Source organism: Rattus norvegicus, chromosome 3 (genome assembly GCF_021556685.1).
Source record: "Rattus norvegicus strain SHRSP/BbbUtx chromosome 3, alternate assembly SHRSP_T2T, whole genome shotgun sequence".
NCBI classification, from domain to species: Eukaryota; Metazoa; Chordata; class Mammalia; order Rodentia; family Muridae; genus Rattus; species Rattus norvegicus.
Window position 1 is genome coordinate 140,275,820 of NC_141536.1, and position 19,822 is coordinate 140,295,641.

Genomic DNA, 19,822 nt, shown 5'->3' on the forward strand with positions numbered 1-19,822 from the left:
ACTCAAATATGCATGCTTGTATGCACACACACACACACACACACACACACACACACACACACACACACACGGCAAAGACAAATAATTAATGATTTGTGAAGGAAGAAGCAAGGGAACGAATGGGAGATGCTCAAGTTCATTAACACCTGAGTAAATAAGTCCCCAGTGAGTCACTGCTCTCCGTCTATTAATCTGACAAACATTAGGAGGCTGGTAATGCTGAGTGTTGGAGACAAGACAGCAAGAGCCCCTGTCTAGGAGTGCGGAGAGGAGGAGTCGTAAATGGAAACAGTTTGGCTTAGCATAGGCAAATGAAGGGTGCATCCGCAATGGCCCGGCAACGACAGAATTTTCAAGCAATTCTAAGAGGTTGGAGAGGAATTTGGGAGATCCCAGCATCCTGGAAGTAAGGCACCTTCCTTGCTGAAAGGAAGGACAGGCTTCTCTCTGGAGCCCACTTCGTACTCCTCACACCATCTTGGCTGAGGTTTTGGAGCCTGTATCACCAGAATGAATCATTTCCCTTTGCTGGCTGAAGCTAATCAAATGCATGTTCATGGTCATTTTCATTTGCTGTGTGGTGACTGGGGTATGGTGACTGGAAGCAGAGAGCAAGAGCAATGGGGTTTCTAAAGAAAGCCTCGAGTTCCCGAGAGCTTCTAGCTAGAAGTATTAGAGAGCTACCAACATGGACATGTTACTTAGAGTCATGGGTTAGGCCAGATGTTCTCAACCTGTGGGGCATGACCACAGGGTGACAGGGTGTGGAGCAACCTTTTCACAGGGGCTGCCTCAGACCATTGGAAAATACGGATATTCAAAACAGAAGCAAAATCACAGTTACGGAGTAGCAACAGAAATAATTTTATGGTTGTGGGTCATCAAGACGTGAGGAACTGTATTAAAGGGTTGCACCGTTAGAAAGGTTGAGGACCACTGGTCTAGACAAAGTCATCAAGAGGAAGTAGAAAGAAAGAAGTGAAAGGCTCTTAGGGCTGAACTCTCAGGCCACCAAGACCTGGAAGTCAGGAGGGGAAGGAATTACAAAGAGAATCTTATCCAATGCTCTTGAGCCAGCAGGACAAGGACTGCAAAGTGACCCCAGATGTGGCAACAGCGAAGCTGTTGGGAACCATGATGGGAGTGGCTTTGGTGGACCAGAGGAAGAAGACTTGACTGGTGTTGAAGGAAAGGACATGAAGACAGAGAACGTTGAATGAAGAGAGTTTGCTTTGTTTTAAGATGGCACTTAGTGGTGTATTTACTTCCCAACGGGAACGATTAGCCAGACAGTTATAACAATGCCTGGGGTTGATTGTAAGGGTGCAAGATGGCAGGGCCCAGGGCACATGAGGATGGGAGAGAGGGAGAAGGAGGCAAAGTATCGATGGGAGAATGGGCGTGGGACATCTGTTATCACATTGACTTTCGTCTGCTCAGAGGAACGTTGAGAGGAAAGAGATGAGAGCTTCCAGGAAGCTACAGCAGGGGTGAGCTGGTTGCCAAGTGCGTTGAAGTGCAGCTTGACCCTGAGAACAAGACAATGTCACAGGCGGCCTGGGGCTGGAAAAAACACGCAGCATGGGGAAATGTATCTGAACAGTATTATTCTTCTAAGTTTGGATATGTGTTTTACTTTTGTGCAAGTGGGGATGTCAATCTCAATACGAGCACACACTATCAGATGGAGATAAATGCTTGGGGCTGTGGATGTAGCTCAGTTCATAGAGAGTTTTCCTACCGTTCAGGAAGTTTTGGGTTTGATGTCCAATAACACATAAACTGGGCGCAGTGATGTGTGTCTGTAACCCCAGCCTTCAGTGGACAGAAGCAGGAGGGCCAGAATGTCTATGACATCAACGGCTACATAGTGAGCCCAAGGGTACCATGGGATACAGGAGACCCTGTCTCAATAAAAAACAATAAATGCTATGATAAGAAATAAACCAGGGTGCTGGCCAGCTGGTCCAGGAAGCCATATGTAAAGAAAGCAAAGATTGCATGGTGATTCTATTCTCCACTGAATCAGAGCCCATGTAGAACCATCAAGCGGTGCCTGCAATACGCCAAGGCCCCGAGACAGAAGCACTGCTGGCGACTTTCGGGTGATCCTTGTAAGAGTCAGGCCCTGCTGGATATTGTATCTGGAGCCTCAGGGACCCATTTGGTTCTAATTTTGATGATTTGTAGCACCTGGTGCTCTGCCTCTAGAGTTGTTAATGTCCTATAAATCTGTCCCTTTAAGTGGCACCGTGTGCCTAGCCTCAGCCCAGCTATAATTGCCGTTTGGCTTTTGATTAGAGGAAGCCCCCTGTGCCGCTAGCTGTGAGCTGGCCAGGGTGACTAGACATCCTCCTGCAGAGCAAAGAGGGGTAGGCTGGGACACTGGGGTCCTGGGGAGGTCAGGGCTCTGATGTGCTGAGGACGGGGCTTCCAGGGGACTCTCTGCAGGGGTGCTTGGGTGCCAGCCCTTCTCCCAGGATGATGATAGATGTGTGGAAAGGGAGACCAGAACTTCTCACCCCCTTTACGCAGAAACTGAAGCAAGGTTTTCTTAGATGTCCTTAAGGCAAAAGGAATTGTCGTTTGAATTTCGGGCTGTTTAAATAACTCATGAAGCGCAGGCTGAACCCTCGCTTGAAGCCAGGAGTTGTGCAAATGCCCAGGCTAAAGAGCCAAAGAACTGTGACTGCTAAGCTCAGGGGACTTAGAGGCTGTTCCCGTTGGAGCATTATTGCCCAAATGCTCTGTCGTTAATCAGCAGTTCAGAGCACCCAGTCTGGATCCTTGAAAATCAACTTATAACTTGGATAGAGAAGAATCAGGGTCCTGTGTCAAGGATGCGTCTGAGCCTTGCTGGATTTCCCTCCTCCCTCCCTCTCTCCTTCTCTTCCTCTTTCTCTTCTTCTTCCCTTATTCTCCCTCTTCCTCCCTCCCTCCTTCTCTCCCCTCCTCCCTCATTTGGTTCTTTCCCTCTTGCACTCCCTTCTGACCTCTTCCTTCTCCCCCACTCCTTACTTTAGTATTTTAGGAGCATCTACCTTGACACATGAAGCTCCCAGTCTAGAGAGAAAGGCAGAAGATGGCAGGCCCTGGGGGGGACTAAAAGGGCACAAACACACGTCATGGAGGAACAGGTGGCCCGTCGACGTGTTTGCTGGAAGTGGCAACTTGCCAGGCAGAGCCTGGAAAACAAGAACCAGGTGGTTGGGACAGCTGGCAGGGGAAGTAGCCAGCGTTGTGTAGGGAGAGGGCAAGGCAGCATGATGGAGCACCCGAGGCAGGGGGAGAGGGAACTAGAGATGGCTGAGAAGGGATGCAGCTGGGACCTGCATCCTGGATATGGAGAAGGGTTCTCGAGACTTTATACAGGTGTCCTGAGGTCTGGTTCTGGCTGCTGTGTGAAGGCTGCCTCGGTAAGAGACGGGGAGTCAGGGAAGGAGCAAGCCAGAACTCTTTGAGTGCCAGGTAGTTGCTGATAGCGTGTGACCCAGGTATAGCAGTGACCATGGGAAAAAGAGGGGATGGGAGGGAGGATACGCTGGAGGCAGTGTGGACAGAATGCACCTAAGGATTTTCTGGAGCACCTGAGGGGAGGAGGAACCAAGGCTAAATGCAAAGATGGAGTCCCAGAGACCGGGGGACCAAGCTGCTGTTTTCTGAGATGAGGAAGACAGAGAAGTGCTGTGTTTGGAAATAAAGAGTCAGACGTGGAGCTGAGGGGGCAGCACAGTCTATAAATGCTCGCTGCCTAGGAATGAAACCCAAGTTTAATCCCCAGCACTTATATAAGAGCCAGACAGATGTTGGTGACTGTGACCCAGGGACAAGCAGATCTGTAGAGATCATTCAGTGAGCCCCACATTTATTGACAGACCCTCTCTCAAAAAATAAGGTAGAAGGGGCTAGAGACGGCTCAGGGGTTAAGAACATTAACCACTCTCCTAGAGGTTTGAGTCCCAGCACGAGCTCACAAGTCTCCATACCTCCAGTTCCGGGAAACGCAGTGCCCTCCTCTGGCCTCTGTGAGCAACACGCACACATGTGGTGCACAGACACACATGCAAAATATCCATACACATAAAATAATGATTAAAAATAAGGTGGGAAGCAAAGGAGGAGGACACCCGATATTGCCTTTGACCTCCACATATGTATCATGCACATGGAAACATGCAAACGCGCTTGTACACACCTACACACACACGTTCTAGCACATACCGTTTTGCACATATCCACAGGAATACTATGTACACCACAGGAAAAGGAAAACGAAAACAAAAGCCAGACTTACGCCCTGCACGAATCGTGACCAGTCAGGTGAAGATGCTGGATGACTGACTGTAGCCTGAGTTAAACTCAGAGGGCAACTGTGGGGAAGGGAAGTAAATGAAAACCCAGCAGTGTGTACGCTGACTCCTAACCAGGAGTCCTTGCTGTGGTAACACATTAAGATCACGAAGTAAGTTTTTATTCCGGGTGCCTGAAATAGAACACTTACAGTGGGCTCCAGAGGATGGATTATGAGCCCAACATGTAGCCTGACTCTGAACACTGCTTGGGACAGGCCAGCCGATGTCTCAGGACTTGCTTGGCCCCCAGGTCTAGAGCATGACCAACATCTGGAGTTTATTAAAAATGCCACAGTACAGACCCAGCCATTCTACGTTTTCTCAAGCTGGCATTAGCTCCCTCCTTCTTTATATCTTTGAGGATGCATTGTAATGTTTGGAGCTGTGGCAGTCATCTTGTAACCATGAAGCAGCACACACTTGCAGATAAAAGGCAAATTGATTGATAGATGGCAGAATGGGATCAGCTGGGAAGAAGCCATCAGACCAGGGAAAGGCCTTGCCATTCTCATAAGTCAGAGGCATTGAAGTCCTCAACATGGCTGTCCTCATGTCACCAACACACATCTACTTCATTCATTCTCCCACAGCCCCTCCTGAGACTCAGTAAGCCAGGGCTCAGTTGATCAGGCCAGACTCCAAGATCAATACAGGTCTGCTACACATACTCTCTCCACTCCTCACTCCCGGGACCTCTAGGCCTGTGTCCTTCCCAAGAGACACAAGAGGACCTGCAGGAAGCAGCAGCAGCATCTTAATGAGCACAGTGGCTAAGTGATGGGTATTTAACAGTCAGGAACAGCATGTGCCACTGTTGGTGGGCGTGGCAGAATGAGGGAAGGGTACCAGTGGCCAATGGGACCAGGGTCTGATCTCCCACAATCCCCCACTTCTTTGGCTCAGGATGAATAACCTGCTTCTGCTGTGCTCTGGGTAAATGTCTCATGGAAATGTCAAAGCCAAAGGTCCAACTTGGAGCATATTCCTTATATCTCTCTAGTGAGCTGCATAGGTCTCCACCCTTGGGTGTGATGAAGAGATTTTGGTGTGTTTTGACCGAGGCTCTCATCACAATTCCCTGTCCTGTTCATAGGCGCCTGGGTAGCTTGGGTCAGGAACTATGTGGAAAGATGGCTGCCAGGTCTGCAGCCATCACCCCCACCCCTGACCCCAAAGCCTCATAATGGCTTTGCAGATGGATGGCTGAGTTCTCCTGAATGCTCGGCTTAGTCCTCACTGGTACCCTGGGCTTGTGTACTAGGGTCTTGCCTCTTCTGACTATAAATTCAGCCTTGGTCAACACCCCTGAAGGTGTTGTGTGAGAAGTCAACGGCTGATATGGGGAGGGGGGAGGGTACTTGGAATGGTGGCTGGCACACCCACTGTTGGACACAGGCTTCCTAATACTGGCTAGATAGGGGTGGTTGTTTCAAAGGACCTTTCAGCCTCAGCCCCAAGTCCAAATGTGCCCATCCCTGACTCCTTCTGAGAGTCAATAGCTTTACCTTTACCCAAAAGCATGATGGGAAGGGCACAGCCATTCAGATTTTCTTCTTCAAGGAACTTCTTTCCTTAATACCTTAGCTAGAGTCAACCTGGTTCAGCAGATCTTCATAATCCTGTGTGACACTATAATGAGTTGCCCACCCTTCCCCTTGTTTGGTGCTGGGAGGAAGCCTAGGACCTGTACCACTAAGTCACACCCACAGTTCCTGGAGTCCTTTTTAAAGAAGTGACTGGAGAGATGGCTCAGCTGTTAAGAGCACTGGCTGTGAGGGGCTGGGGATTTAGCTCAGTGGTAGAGCGCTTACCTAGGAAGTGCAAGGCCCTGGGTTCGGTCCCCAGCTCCGAAAAAAAGAACCAAAAAAAAAAAAAAAAAAAAAAAAAGAGCACTGGCTGTTCTCGTAGAGGATCCAGGTCCCGTTCTTAATGCCCACCTGGCAGCTTATAGCTGTGGGAACTCCAGTTCCAAAACATCAGATACCTTCTGATGGACACCTAGATGCAGTGGTTCATCTACAGACAAGCACATACATCCACACATGTAGGCACGCACATGCACGCACGCACGCACGTGCACACACACACACACACACACACACACACAATTTAAAAATAAATAAAATTGGGGCTGGGGATTTAGCTCAGTGGTAGAGCGCTTACCTAGGAAGCGCAAGGCCCTGGGTTCAGTCCCCAGCTCCGAAAAAATGAACCAAAAAATAAATAAATAAATAAAATTTAAAAGCAAGTGGCTGAAATAAAATACCACTCTTAAGTGAGGTGAGACTGAAGGACCAGGAACTAGAGTTGAGGAGAGTCCTCAGGCTGCCCCAGCTCTGAAGCACAGTTCTGTCCCCAGTCTCCCTCCCTGGGCAGCCTGCAGCTAGAAGTGAGCAAGAGGTGCAGGCGGGGTCCAGACATCTTGGCCTCTGTTGGGACACACTTACTCTCTGGGGGACTCCTACTCTCTACTTAGGTTGGCCACCACGGTACGGCTACGTTTTGCCCCACTCCTCACCTGCTCCTTCTGCTCTCTCTTCCCAAACCCTGACCCTTCAGAAACACCTCCTACACAACCTTGTCTGCATCAGGTCAGACTCACAATGCTCATCTTCTTCCTGCAGTTGGCCACTGTTTTTTCTGAATCTTCTTCCCACGGGATCCGGATTTCTTTGAGTGTGAAACTCACCCCCCACCCCCAGCTCGTTATGTCACAGCAGACTCCACTGCTGCCTGTCCCTGGTAAACAGAGACAGCTTTCACAGCATCGGCCTAGCTAGCATGCCCTTCCCTGATCAAGGAGGCACCTGCTACTTCATTGTTCCCATCAGGCACTGTGCCTAGTGGCTCCTGTCACCTGTTAGGCTTTTCACTATTTGGTAATTGCCCCATTTGCCTCGAACTTTCCTAGTCTTTGGGGGTTAGACATGCTTTATTCACCTTCATAGAGAGGGAGATAATGAAGGGGTGCTGGGTGTGGTCCTGTGTCTCACCTCCCCCCATGCGCTGTGAGATCCTTGATGGAGCACTTGCTTCAGTCCCATGGGTCCACAGGGCCTGCGGATGCTGGAGTGGGTACTTATTCGTTAGGGCCGGGTGGGAGATGGGTGCCTCGGAGCATGTCATGAAGACTGACCAAGGTGACTACAAATGACCCACTGGATGCTCACCTGGAAGGAGCCCGAATTGGACGTGGCTTTGGAGACATTCCAAGGAGGAAGCTGCTGAGATGCCCTACAGAGAGGATGGAGGGATGGAGGGTAGGTACTTCATGCAGAAGGAGCAATGTATGCATGAAACCTGACTGTCATTTAGACCCTCCCAGCATTCATGAACCCCCAGGCAGGACCTTCCTGGTGTTACACTGAGAAAAAGTCTCTGTTATAATCGTAAGTGGATAAAGTATTAGAGTCACTGGGTTGATTTGTGGGTGGGTTCTTGGCCCATCCAGGCCTCCTAATGCTGATTTATCTTAGGACATGTGCTAGAACTTAGGAAAGAAACTCTAAGGTATCGCTGTTGTAACTCAAAGTTTCCCTATTAGCTTAGAATAAAGGGCTTCAAAATCATGGGCCTTAAGGTTATCAAATGATATCAAAACTAACAAACATGCCCAAATCGTTCACTTTTAATTATAGATACATCTTCTATATGGCGTTCTTTAAGCTTTTCTTTTCAACATGCTTCAGCGTGTTCAGTGTGAGGCAGTGCAAGAGCAACACTTAATATAATTCAGGTGCTTTAATCTAAGCACACTGTACTGCCTGCACATATCCTGCAGTGGCTAGAGGAAAGCTGGGAATTGCCTAACAGTTACAGTCCAATAACTTCATTATAACGTCATCCTAGGTGACCGCTATGTTCAAAAATACTGAACCTTGCTCCTTCGAGCAACACCGACGTTCACGCAAGAGAGTAGACATGAGTCAGGACTGGATTGCAAAAACTGTTAAAAGTAAGTGAAGGGTTTCATTTCTTTAAAAAAATTAACCAAGAGTCAACAATCAAAATCGAATGTGTTCCCCACCCATCACTCACACGGCCATGCTAGGCACCCTTCCATTCCTACTGTAGTAGTTGCGATCCATTGCTCCTTGGCTACTTATGTAATGTTTAAATGAAAATCACTGGAGTCTCTCTATAAAACTTGGTCATATTTACCGATGTCCCTCTTGCCCCTTAGCAACCTCCATAACCACCATCCAGCTGCTGGCTGGCTGGACCACCAGAATGGGACTCCTTTGGCAAACCCATGTGACCTAGCATCCGGCTACTCTAAGGACCACCACTTACTCCTGCTGTAGAATTCAAGGAGAGTTCTACATACCTGTGCTGTGTGTTTTCTCTGCCTTTTAACATAGCCGCAACAGCATCTTCAGTTTGCAGACTCAACGGGAGCTCCACCAGTGACCCTGCCGTCAGGTCTAAACTCAGGATGTGCGTACTGTCACAGGGTTGGGTGGTGAAAATATATGTCCTTCTCAGTAGCTCTGTAAGGCAGTGTGTGCATAGTGTGCAGTGCTGTGCTCTGGAAAGTTGAGCCTCCACCTTGTATTTGTGGTCAGACATTCCTGAAAAACAATAACTGATGATGTCTCTTTCACTTCTGTCTCAGTTAGAGTCTTGCTGCTGTGAATAGACACCATGACCAATGCAAGTCTTATAAAGGACAGCATTTAATTGGGGCTGGCTCACAGGTTCAGAGGTGCAGTCCATTATCATCAAGGCGGGAGCATGGCAGCATCCAGGCAGGCATGGTGCAGGAGGAGCCAAGTTCTACGTCTTCCATTGAAGGCAGCCACGAACAGACTGAGCATCCTCAGGCAGCTAGGAAGAGGGTCTCCAAGCCCACCCCCACAGTGACACACTTCCTCCAACAAGGCCACACCTTCTAATAGTGCCACTCCCTGGGCCAAGCATATGCAAACCATCACGCAATCTGTCTGAACCAAATCCATAGCTATCATGGTAGCTATAATGTACATAGCCTCTGTAACTTCACCACAAACACCACACCTCATCTCTTAAAGCCGGCAACTCTGCTCTGCCAATTCTGTTGCTAGATCTCTGCCATCCCCAGGTCTGTCATAGGGACCTGGCTGCTGCAGGGCCATACGTTTTTGTGGTGGCAACAGTGAGTTCTAACTTCAGCTCTACTGCTCTTAAATATTTCAATGTACCAATGCCATATTCTTTCCCTGTGCTTTTAGAGCCCTTTCAGTGAACCAAGTATCAGGAAGGGTCCTCTGTGTTCATCTGCTGGAAGTCTGCCAGCAGTGTTATTCTGCTTGGCACAATTTCCAACCCTGAACAATTTCTTCCTTGTTATATCTGTAGAAGAATCCTCTAAGCTGTACAAAGGATCATTGACCATGACTATTTGGACCTGTATGCTTCAACACCTAATCCATTTCAATGTTGTTTGACATGAATACTTCAACATTATCTGTGCCCCATAGTTCCTCTCTGTCTTTTTCCAAGACTAATTTGATTTCATTGTCTGTTTCACATTCAACAGAAGTCTCACCAGTCTGCCTTCTCTGGTGTGGATGAAATGAATCCCTTGAACCTCGTTTTGGATTTTTCAGTCAGAAAACAAACACCCGCTCCCTTTTATCAGCTGAACAGGGCTGGGTGGAGTCTAGGTCCTTTACCACCAAGCATATCTGCAAATGCAAATTACACACATAGAAAACACCTGTGCATTTTCTCCAAGAAGCTGTGCATGTTTCGAGACATAGCCCCCATGTGTCGTGGGAGTGCTGGGGTTGGGCAGGAAGGAGGTAGCCGTGGGCATGAAAGGGATGATGTATAGGGACATATAATAGGCAAATTATTATAGAACAATAAGACTAACCACCTCCCCTCACCTGGCTGCCAGTGAAGGGGAATCTGGAAGAGGATGATGACCACGGAAGTAGAAGTACATAATGCAAACAAGGTTGAAGAGAAGTTGACGAGTCCTCTATATAGGAAAAAATGCAATCTGTATTAAAGGGGGGGTATTCGGTTGATTTTTACAGTGTGGTGTTGTAGTGAGAACTTTGTTTTTTTTTTAAAACACATAAATGTTAGAGGGATATGTTTTCGTTCTGGTCCCAGGTGTGGGATGGATGTGGGGCTGCTTTAGATTGTCCTCAGCAGCTGCCTGTGATTTGCCTCGTGTTCCAGCACGATCGTGATTTTGCCAGCTGCACATAGGTCCTGCAAGTGTATGCCATTTGGAGTGCTGGGGGACTCCTGAGAGGACGTATAAAGGCTACAGCCCCAGAGGGGCTGTGGCTATTGCTGCTCTTGCTGGTTGCCATTGTTTCAGTCTGTCAAGTGGTTGTGTGCAAAGAGATGAGAAGAAGAAATCCTGACTGCGAAGATCAAACTTGCCCAAGGGGCTCAAACCCATAACCAGCAGGAAGCAGTCTAATTATACTGACGCCCCCTTTCCTCTTTAATCTTCTTTCTCTCCTACCTAGTGTTAGGCGGTGGAGGTTAGAATAGGGGTGGGGAAGGGAGATAGAATAAAGAACCCATAAAGTATCAAAAGTCAAGTTATGCAGCTTGGGAAAGCCAACAATGGTTCTCCCCATGGGAAAAGCTGAAAGCCTGGCAGCTACTCAGTCTACAAGGCTGCAAGCCTCAGCAGTCCCCATCCGGTGCTAAAGGCCAGAAGGATTCTTGGAGAGCCACTGGTCTTCCATCATGCTGAAAAGCAGACAGAGCTGTATTCCGATGTCAACAAAGGACAGCAGTGTCAGAGGCAGCGACAGTGTATATGCACTCCCCAGCAGGAAGCAGAAGCAGGCAGGCAAATGCAACAGCTTCTCCATGGGACCTTTTAGAATACGAGCTAGAGGTGGAAGGTGATGCCCATTCAGGAAAGGGTCTTCATCCTTAGTTAATTAACCATCCTGGGAAACACCCTTACAGAGTCACCCAGAGGCACGTTTCTTAGTTGATTCCAGACCTGGTCAAACTGAGAACCAAGAAGAAACATCACAGGAAGATGGAATTTGGAAGCCCCCATGAAGGCTGTATGGGGGGCTTAGCCTAGTGCTGAGACTGGGGAGTGAGGGAAGGCTTTGGAGTTGGAAATCCTGTGGTCTGAGTTAGGCCTTTAGAAAGTCACACCGCTGCTGTGAACAGCCAAACTGGGAGTGGGGAAAAGGTAAAGAGATTCTCTTATAGTTGTATTTACAGGAAAATGCCACCTAAGGGCATGCTTTGAAGTAGGTCTTGATTGGGAACGGTCAATCGGGAGTGAGCGTCCCTTAACTCTCCACAGTGTCTCCAAGTCCGAGCAATGAGTGAACTCGTAACTCCACACAGCAGTGGACACTTAGATGATCTAAGCAGGGCACACACCGTTTCTACAGCATCACGTGGTACTCCAGGAGGTAGACACAACAGTGATCTCCACAGCTGAAGTGTGACCTTCTCAACTCCCCAGCCTTAATGCCCTTGGCTAAAGGCCCTCCAGGACAGGCTCCAAGAAGCCTTCCGAACTCCATCTTCCTCTGCCTTTCCTCTAGTCCGTCAGCCACACGGGCCTATCCCACGGTCCCTGGATGGTGTGTCCACTCCCCATCGCTCCTGATTGAAAGCCAGGTGCTCAGAGGTGGTTAATTGTATTCGCCTCTCTGCCCAGGGAGCAGGCTGACGTTCAGCTCAATCCCTTTCTACTTATTTCCTGTTTTCCAGTCTAATTTTGGGCATATTTTTTCTATTTAAAGTTATTTGCTGGCACTAGAATACAGTACTCAGAGAGACAAAAATACCCAAAGTCTTGTTAATGAGGAACAGGGAGGGCACTTGGAACTTAGGGAGAAAGCATAGGAAGGAATCTCCCCGGCAGGGAGGAGAGGGCTGGGGTGATGCGGGCAGGGGCTGAGAAGGAGACTGCAGAGTGGAGAAGGAGATGGGCTTCTCACGGGAAGCAGGAAGGTCCTGATTTCCTCACCGTTTGGCCCCTCACACTTCTCATCTGTAAAATAGGAACAGAGTGCCAGGAAGTGTACAGGGGCAGGGATCAGAATGGGAGGCTACCTCGAACCCAGTTCTCAGGATGTCTACCTTCAGCAGACTACCGCGTCCCAAGCCAGAGATACAGACTTCACACACCGTCCTGGACCTGCAATGGAAAGTCCTCCAGATGGGACAGGTGAACAGGCAGGGTTCAGATGACGTCAGGATTCTGAGAACAGTGAAGGGTGTTCATATCCCCGTCCTCTCGACAAGTGCCATTGGATGCTGGTGGTGTGGCTCAGTGGTGGAGCATTTACCCAGGACGCACAAGGCCCTGCCTGGTTCATTCCCCAGCACTTCAAACAAACACACGAAAATGTCACGAACCTTTTCTCTACCAGGCCATTATCTCATTTTCTCTTTTGATGTTCCTTCCCTTTCTCCTTGTTCCTCCCTTCTCATTCTCCTATTCACTATTTCTCTTGTTTTATTTGAGACCAATGTAGCCCAGGCTAGTCATAATCCTCATTAGGTAGCTGAGGGTGATCTTGAACTCATGCCTCTGTCTCCAAAGTCCCCTGGGTGCTGGGGTAACACTCATGCACCATCACAGCTTTCCAGACCGTGATCTTGACGGTGCGACTGGGGGCCTGGCTCCTCCGTTGTAAGCACCCTCCTTTCTCTGCTCACACATGCCTCAACTTTCTAAAAGCAAGATGTGTTCTGAAACATAGGGTGGGCAGGCTTGTCTCTCCCCCAGATAAGCTTTGGTAGTTCTACTCCCAGATCAGAGCTTTGTACAGTCAGGAAACTGACAGCACAGATTTTACCCACTTTCCCATTCCCATAGAAACCCATCATCGTGTGTTGTAAGAGTCATTTTCCATCCCCTTCCATTTTGTTTAGGCTTCCCTTTGCCACCAGTGAGAAATCTGTTGAGCACCCGCCATCACGCTTCACTTCCCACGGCGCTGGGGTCGCGGTCAGAGAAGTAAACTAATTCAGCGGATGTGACTTTTGCAGGCTCCTCACTGCTTCCTTGCCCAGGCAGAATCCCAGAGAGTACTGTGTACTCTATCTTAACATAGAGGAGGCAAACGACTTCCCAGAGTTGTCACGGTGACTGAGTGGCTCGGCTGCGACCTGTGCTAAGCAGCAGCCTGTTGCAGCACTCCTAGGACGAAAGACACTCTGGAGGGTCATGGCTGTTCCTCTGAAGGTCAGCAGCTTCCCGGGGAGTCACATGAAGGCCCATCTACAGACCCAACGATCCGGGGTCTGGGTCCAGACCGCACTTTCTATTCTTACAGAACATTTAACCTCTTGTGTCAACCTCCTCAGCTGTAAGATGGGAATAAATCATACCTCCCACAAATGCCCATGCAAAGGACAAAGTTTTACCGCTCAGGGTGCAAGGCCCAGAAATAGGACTTCAATGGATCAAGGGTGATGCAAATATTAGCGCTCTTTATCACTACGAACATAACTATTCTCAGATGATACGGCTACTTGGATCGAGCTCCATGTGGGCTAATTTAATTTGTAGGACATGCATTGGAATTTTCTCTTAGAAACCGACTTACTTTGTTCTCCCTTTTAGCAGAAAGTCAGTTTGGTGCAGATGAATGAAGAAACAAACAAACTAGCCTTCAAGACTGGCGCTCAGGGAGACAGCTCATCTCCTTACACCCTGGGACTTCTTATTCAGGATTCATCTTAGCTGTGACTGGTGATGCCCTCCTCCCCTCCTGATGTCCATCACCTGAACAGTGGGACTGCGGCACTGCAAGGCTGCAAGTCTCTGATACCTGCATTCAGGACCAAGAGAGGATGTGAAATGACCAGGGCAAGCAGACGCACTCTAAGCACTGGACTTGGGATATTTGCACTTGGTTCTGCTCCCACACTGCCCCTTTCTTGTCCTTGGGGGAGATCCCTGACCTCTTGGCCTTTGTCATTCCCTACCTTTAAAGGGCTGCAGGGAGGGACCTGGCTCAGTGCTTGGCACACAACAGGACTTGATGGGAGCCAAGTGCTCTCATTGTCACAGTGTTCTTGACTCCTGGTCACAGTGCTGCTGTTGCTTTTATCGTTTCTGCCACTTCGCAAACGAGAAACTGAGGCCCAGAGAGCTTAAGGGAGTCACAGCAGCAGAGCTGGCGTGTGGATCCAAATCCATGTGCTCTGGGATGGATGTCCTTGCCTTTTCTGGATGGCACAGGGAAAACACAGAGGCCTCCCACTCATGAGGGATAGTACTAAGATTGGATCCAGGCTTAGTAAGGTCCTACCCTGAGCCCTGTGTCTGCTGAGGCATGAGTCAACCTCCAACCATTCAGGCAGGACATCCAGGGGACAGGGCTGTGGAGGCCCCAGTACCAAAGCTTTTCAACAACTGGACCTCATTTGAGGTAGTTGCTTTGGAATGGAAGGGGTACACAGGACGTATGGTGTCCCTCAGGCATGTGGAAGGCGGCTGTCAGCAAATATGGAAAATGATGGAGACAGCTGAATTTTTTCATGTTGTGTGGACTCTAGCAATGAAGCAGGAGGAGTTTGGAGGGGAGGGCTCTGGGATGCAGGGAAAGCGTTACAGATGTTGGAATCACGAAGGAAGGCAGGCTCTGGCCCCTTTGCGGTTGGGGGAGCATCTCCTGGCATCTACAGAAGGACCCTGGCAACTGGGAAACTTCTGTAGCCTAGAGACAAATGTGCATCTGGCATGGTGGGCACAGAGGTAGGGGTTCCTCTCTGGACTGGTTCTTCTTTCTAAGCTGAAGCAAGGCCCTTCTCAGGACGGACACTCAGTGCAAAGTGAGCCTTGCTTCACAGAAAGGACAGTGAGAAGGAGGTGGGTAAGGGGCTGTGGTTTCTTACATAGTGACTTTCTGGTGCTGCCTAACCATTCATTCTAGTTGAAATACTCCTCCACGAAAGGATGCTAAGACTCAGTCAGCGAACTTACAAGTCTCAGGAAGTCCATGAGCTCATAAGTCTCAGGAAGCTCCTGAAATTTACAAGATTCCCACAAGACTTCCCTAAGTTTATAAAGACTGCAATTGTTGCTGGGGAGAGGAGAGAGTCTGACCAGTGAATGGCCTGGTGGGGTTCCAGGAATGCAGTTGTCATGGGTGAACTTTTCAGTGACAGCAGTCTGTAAGTCACCATACTTCTATAAATACCTTTCATCCTCACTCTATAAGTAGCCCAATAAACTCAATGATTTGGTAAGCTAGGATTGAGGGGAATTGCTTGTTCAGTTCACTGTCAGTGTCCTATCTGGGGAGAAGAGCTGTGTTTACATGTCCCCAGGAAAAGTGACACAGTAAGCAGAAATTTAGGCTGGGGTGGCTGAGACACTCAGAAGATCTTGTAAAGTGTGGAAGGGTTTCTGGAGCTTGTAGGACACAGAGGTGTGATAGGGGAGTGGGGCAGTAGACTTGTATTTAATGAATTCTTGCTATGGATAAAGGAGGTTGACTCCATCTGTGTGTTCCTATGGGGTAAATGAATAATAGATCCACTGAAGAACACATTCTTCCCATCCTTCTTGGGTTTTCATTGATAAGAAAGAGCTCTGAGGCTTAGCTCTCTTCCCATGGGAATGAAGCAAGCTCTGTCTTCTGCCAGCTAGAATGATTTGATCCGTCAAGAGCCCAAGTCTGGCCCAGTCAGCTAGTGAGGCAAGGTCCTCAGATAAGCTTACATTGCCAGACAACCACAGTGTGTTTGGTGGGTGGGGACGGTGCCTTTGGGAAGAGAGGCTAGGAGCTAGAAGGATACCTCAGAAGTTTCCGTTAGTATACACTGGCTTAGGTGCTAGTGTGTCTTGTGGCCTATGAGATATGTAGTTCCCCTTGCCCTCTGCAAGCTGCTCACCAGCCCAGCTCCTGATGCTGACCCAGAATGCATTCTTTCCCTCTCCCTGTTGCTCCCCACTGTGGTGCTGCATGCTGTGTCAGCCATGCTTCTTGACACACTTGCATCTCTCCAGTTCAGACCCCCAGCAGAGAAGGGTCTTTCTAAAGTAGGAATCAAGTAGTATTCCTCCCTTTTTACCCTGCCTGTGTCCCCTCCCCCTCCACTGACCTTTCTCCAAAATCAAGATGGTTGACTGTGACCTCCTCCATCTCACCTTCTCTGCCTCTTACACCATTGCGTTTTGTTGTCGTTTGCTCTATTCTTTGTTGACCGTGATCCCAACCTTTACATCTCTCCAACATGCTGAGTTCAGCTCTGTCCTGACTCAGTTTGTCACATGTCTTTCAAGCACCACAAGAGAATGTAAATGACAAAAGTCCCCGAGATGTTTACAGGCTCAAGCAGTCATGGAGTGCATTTCTCAGTGTGTAGTAGATGAGCTGGTCAGGAGTGGTCCTCCTCCTGTTGATAACGCAGGGACCCAGGCTCCCCTCCACTGTGGCTATTCTATCCCGGGGCCATATCTTTGCATTCAGCAGTCAAGAGGAAGGCAAAAGACCAGGGAGGAGGCTTGTCCAGGTCTGCAGAACCCAGATCTGCTCCCATCTAGGTAGCAAGAACAGGTCATGGGATCAGACATGGATGGAGAGAGGCCATGAGCAAGTTCTAGTAAAAGGGAGAGCATTTAGTGATCGCCTTCTCAGAGATGCCTTTCTTGGGCCATCTCTTTAAAAAAATGACCCTCTGTCACTGCCATTATTTCTTTTATTCACTATCTCTCATTTATGTCTGCATCTGTTGTAACTCTTCTGAAAGGTAAACCCTGTGAGGCTGGGGACTTTGGCCACTCTATGCCATATTCCTAGCACCCAGATTAGGTTTCTGCCAGAGACAGCTGCTTAATGGGTGTTTCTTTAAATGATGTCACCCAGAAACGAGAAGAGGAGAAAAATACATTCCAGTTCATCTTCTGGTATGATGCTGACCCCCCCGAACCCAGACTACAATAGCACACAGGAGACCCAATGGCTTCATGAAGTCCACCCATGTAGATTCCTTTCCCTCCCCTTCTCCCCGTTGCTGTAAATCTCAGAAAGATAAGACTAATGTTTGAGTCAAGGAGACTAGAGACAGGGTTGTCTCTGTTCTGGCTTCTGTGTGGACCCCTCTTCTCTCTTCTGCCAGCTTTAGTTTCCCAGCTTGCAAGGCGAGGGTGGCTCAGAATGGGCCAGGCAACATCCACATTCCCTGAAAGAGTGCCAAGGGCATGTGACCTCCCCGGAGCATGGTTGAACCTTCTTTTTCCAACTGCTGACCTTTGGAGAAAGCTCCCCTCCTGATCTTCTCTCCCTCTGTGGTCTTAATAAGGCTTAATGAGGGGCCTGGCTGGGCCCAGCCCCTCACTGGCCACCAGCTCATTCTTCCACTCTAGGGTAGGGTAGGGGGGAATGTGGCTAATGACAGGGTCTTGGTATGGGGTGAGCTGACAACCTCGGCTGGCCTTTCTGGGCCTCTATTAACAGACCACACAGGGGAATGTCTTCCCAGGGCCCATGATTTTCAATTTTTCCACTGGAGAAAGCAGCTGGGAAGAGGTGGCCAAGAGGCCAAAGGCAATCATCTGTGTTTCTCCGAGTACCATTCTACCCACCCTCAAGCTTGCTACCAACTCGCCCTCCTGCCTCTCCACCCACTTGGCTGTTCACCTACCAACTCCCAAACCTATCTCCCACCTATCCACATATCCATCCTTCCTCCTAACCATCTACCAAGTTACCATCCAACCATCCAGTTAACCATGTAGGCAAACTGTGTCCAGCAAATATCCTACCTATTCATCCACCTTCCACCTATGCATCCATCCTTGCGCCTACACATCCATCTTTCTACTTCTATATTCGCCCTTCTCTTTATGCATCCATACACGACACTATCAACCATAAGCACAAACTAACAAGGGCTGAAACTATAAGTCAGAATAAGCATTTCTGCATTTCAAGTTGATTGTTTCTGGCATTTTGTCACAGCATTGGAAAGTTGACTGACACAGAGTTTACTGAACTCTGAACAAAGTAGAGGCTACGTGAACCCAGTCATGGGGATCAATAGTGGCACCAGCTTCCTGGGGTTGTTGAAAAGACTAAGGTTAAAGCACACGGAAGACATAGAAAGGCCCCTGCCATTGTGCATAATGAAGAAAATTACTTACGGTTTCAGAGTAGCCGTACAAAGCCTGGGGAGGATGGAGTGTTTTCCTTCTCCAGGCTCTGTTTGCTTGGAAGTCCTCCATAGCCAAGTTGGCTGCTCCCCTCAACCCCCAGTTAACTGTCTCCTCAGATAGCCCCAAAATGTGTCTGCTCTGAGTGCGTCTTTAATTCAAGCCAATGCCACTGAGTGTCCGGCTGTCAGAGAGGGTGTCAGGGAAGGCCCCTTGGCAATGTCATCCTTCTAATTACCCAGTGCCATGCCCCAAGTTCAAACAGATGTGGCCTGGCAGGCAGGATGGCAGAGCCCTTATAGACTGAGCTGTAATGCCAGGCAGGCTTGGGCTGGATGCTTGCCTTCGCCTCTTCCTTATGGTAAGAGTGGCTTTGTATTTCTGGGGCTCAAGCCTTGTCTGTAATGGCTAACACAAGGGCTGACAAGCAGATGTGCCTTCATGGGAGGCTTGATGGCATCCTGCCCTCCAATCCAGCCCCGCCTCAGAGACTGGATTCTGATTGTGGCATCCCTCCCTGCTCATGGACAGTATAACCTGAGGGCAATTCCTCAGGGTGTAATACTGCTTCATTGTGGTGGCTGCATCCTCGTGAAGCCAATCTGTCTTCCTTAGAGACTCAGAATGAAGCCTATTCTGAAGGGTGCTGAGCAGAGAAATAGAGACAAAGTCCACCCCAACAACACATGGGATCCTCATGGAGCCTGGTGTCCCTGGAGCTCTAGTAGGAACCTTCCCATCCAGTGGGTCTCCTGTATGAAGGCCAGCTCTCTCTGCAAACAGGAGAGTCAGCTGGTACAAGGCTAATGAATGCTGCCTGCAGGGCATTTGACTTCCCTCCTGAGGGCCTGAAAGATTTCTTCCCCAAGGGCTTGAGGACTTCTGTGTTGCACACTGGGGCAGCTTGGTTCCCTGGATCCTCTGCTCCAGTGGGGTCCAAACTCTTACATCAGAGCCTTTGTTCAGATGGCAACTTTAATGAAGGGCTTTCAAGCCCCACGATGAAGAACTGTGCTGTCTTCTCTGAGCATTTAGGAACTGTCCTCAGTGATGCTGCTCTGTTTCCAATTACCCAGACTTTAAGCCCCAGTTCCAACCACATGCTGCCTTGAGAGGGCGAGGGAGTGGGCAGCTGGGGAGAGCCTCTACCTGTGTTGAGGATGTGGCCCTGTGCTCAGCCTGTCATAGCCAGCTCCAGTGCACGGGGGGGGAGGGGTCTTCCCCAGACACACACTCAAGAGTTGTAGTGTGCTGGGTTTGAACACGGACTCTGAAGGGAAATCACCAGCTCAAGGGAGACAAGAGGGAAGAGGCCGCTGTCAGTGGGAAAGGGAAAGGAGCAGTGGCCAGACAAGCTTCCCAGTGACACAGT

The 19,822-nt window shown here is 49.1% G+C and overlaps 1 pseudogene; it reads right to left on the reverse strand.

Moving 5' to 3' along the window:
- Positions 1-8,454: 8,454 nt before the first annotated feature.
- On the reverse strand, positions 8,455-10,281 carry Hnrnph1-ps2 (heterogeneous nuclear ribonucleoprotein H1, pseudogene 2; annotated as a pseudogene).
- Between the last annotated feature and the right edge of the window lie 9,541 nt (positions 10,282-19,822).